At 54.9% G+C, this 2,852-nt stretch overlaps 1 pseudogene; it reads left to right on the forward strand.

Annotated features, from left to right (window-relative positions):
- The first annotated feature begins 1,224 nt into the window (after nt 1–1,224).
- LOC120706178 lies at nt 1,225–2,496 on the forward strand (annotated as a pseudogene).
- The last annotated feature ends 356 nt before the right edge of the window (nt 2,497–2,852 follow it).

The raw sequence follows: 2,852 nt of genomic DNA on the forward strand, positions 1-2,852 counted from the left end.
AATGCATGTTCCGCCAGTCCAGTTCATGATCGACGGCGACGGCGAGAGATGAAGCGAATTCCATGTGTCTGAATGCGAGGGCAGTGCAGATGGCGTGGAGCTTCATCGTTCAGGCATTGTTTAGTAGATAGATAGAACCGGCAGTTTTCAGAGAGCAGGTAGACAAGTGTAAAAGATTTCCTCATTGTTGAGGTCAGGCCATCGGCATATCTTAGTGTGCTACTTACAGGATTATAACCTGTTTATTATAGACCCATGCTCCCGTGGATGATGCAAAAAGCCTATTACAATTACAAGTTCGTTGGTCCCAAAAAAAATAGAAAAATTACAAGTTGGTTGGTTCAGTCAACTAGGAGAGATTGATCATGTATATCTGAACAGAAAATAAGGAAGCAGGCTGCTGCCCTGGCCATTGTTTTTATTTCTCCCACATGAGATGACCACACCAACTGACAGCCCTTTTATGATTGGCCATTACCACTGCAGGCTTGTGTCCTTGTGAGATGGCCTGACAGTCGATGAGTTCAGGCTTGGTCAGGACACGGTTTGTGGAGGGCTGTTTAGTTCCCAAACTTAAATTTTTTGGGTGTCACATCAACAGTTTGACCAGATGTCGGGAAGATTTTTCGGACACTAATTAAAAAACTAATTTCAGAACTCACCTGGAAATCGCGAGACGAATCTTTTGAGACCTTTGACCGCATCATTAGCACATGCGGGTTACTGTACCACTTATGGCTAATCATGCACTAATTAGGCTCAAAAAATTCGTCTCGTCGTGTACATCCAAACTGTGCAATTAATTTTGTTATTTAACTACATTTAGTGCTCTATGTATGTGTCAAAAGGGGAAGACATAAATTTCGAGGTGAAAATTTTTGCAAACTAAACGCCCCCAAGCCAAATGTGAAACCTTGAAGGTCGTTGGCAAACTGTTTTTTTTTTTTGACACAGTTAGCAAACTGTTAGAGCTAGGGACTGCGTGACCGGTTCATTTTTTGAACATAAAGCGTGACCGGTTCATCAGGGCCTGTACCTCCTGTTACTCGGACAGAGAAAGAACCATTATTTTTTGGGGGTCTACTACTGAATACTGATGACTCATGAGCATGCCATTGGAGACTGGGCAAGGCGTTTTGTACTGACTGGAGATCACTATACTTACCTGGCAACGATGATTGGACGGATAAACATGAACTGTGTGATAAAATCCAACGGATAAACATGATCGAGGCCGGCGCCGTGGAGGCGCTCAGGGAGGTGCTCGACCGCACGCTGCTCGACCTCGCCGTCGGCCTCGGCCGCGCCGACATCGTCCAGGTGCTGCTCGAGTACGGCGCCGACGCGGACAAGCCACTCGAGACGCCCGCCGCGTCCGGCGAGTGCCTCAGCGCGGAGCTCCTCCTCGCCAACGGCGCCACGCCCGCCGGATCCGACGCGATCCACGTGGAAGCCGCGGCCGGCCACAACGACGTCCTGAAGCTGCTTCTCGGAAAGCCCTCCACCGCCTCTCCCGCTTCATCCTCATCGGCGTCCTTCTCGTTTTCCTTCACATCCATCAACGCGGCGGGGAGGGACGGCAAGACGCCCCTTCGGCTGGCGGCGGGACGCGGTGAAGGCCCTCCTCGCGGCGGGCGCGAGGGCCGACGCGAGGTACGGTGCGGCACGGACGGGGCCACCGCGCTGCACGCCGCCTCCTGTCGCACGGCGTGGCCGGCACGGCCGCGGTGCGCGACGCGGCGGGGAAGACGGCCTTCGAGGTCGCCGCCGAGGAGGGCCACGGAGGGAGGATCATGGACTTCCTGGGCCTCGGCGAGGCGATCCTCTCCGCCTCGAGGAAGGGCGAGGCGAGGTCCGTCCGGCGCGCGGCCGACGGCGGCGCGTCCGTCGAGGGCCGGGACGCGCACGGGTGGACGCCGGTCATGCGCGCCGCCTTCAAGGGGCGCGTCGACACGGTGCGCGACCTCATCGACCGCGGCGCCGACGTCGACGCCGCTGACGCCGACGGCTACACGGCGCTGCACTGCGCCGCCGAGGCGGGCCGTGCCGAGGTGGTGAACCTCCTCCTGAAGAACGGCGCGAACGCCAAGGCCACGACGGTGAAGGGAAGAACCGCTCCCGAGGCAGCGGCCGCCGTGGGCAAGTCCAAGGTGGTGCGGCTCCTTGAGAAGGCCCGCGGCATGGCGAGGAAGGATGTCAGCGAGAAGGTGTCGTCGGCCGTGGCGAAGACGGGTAGCATGGACAGGAGGCGGAGGGCGCGGAAGGGACGCCATACGGTTTGGTGGCGGCAAGGAAGGATTCGAAGCCGCCGCCGCAGTTACTGTTGGGTGGTCACACTAAAGAGCCTCTTTGATTTTGGTTTAAATCTGTGTGATTAGTTTTTCTTTTTTGCGGAAAAAGAGTGCCTGTATAATGTATCAATTAAGTATAAGGAGTTTTACAATCCTCCAATAGTAACTCTCTAATATAAATTGGGATATCATCAGGCTAAATTGCATAATACATATCTTATAGTTAACTGAGCTAAGCGCTTTTTACCGATGATGGGGTCCACCACTAGCACATACTACCCCAGCCGAGGGATGTAGTCGGGGCGATCCTTTCCGATCAAAAGTGATCGGACTTTCCAACCATTTTAAATAGGTCAGGACGACGGGATCCGCGGCGAATACCTCGCAATGGATGACGTTCTGGTGCCACTTCAAAGCGTAGCCCTCGCCGTCTTCGCCCTTGTCATCGGCGTCGTTGTCGTCGTCCTTTGGAGGCGTCTTGGATTTTGGCTTCCAACCGCCGCCCCTAAAGTTGCCTGTCCCGATGGCGAACTACCTCATCAAGGCACAATCGTTGAGGAG

The sequence above is a fragment of the Panicum virgatum genome, chromosome 5K (genome assembly GCF_016808335.1).
Source record: "Panicum virgatum strain AP13 chromosome 5K, P.virgatum_v5, whole genome shotgun sequence".
In the NCBI taxonomy this organism is placed as follows: Eukaryota; Viridiplantae; Streptophyta; class Magnoliopsida; order Poales; family Poaceae; genus Panicum; species Panicum virgatum.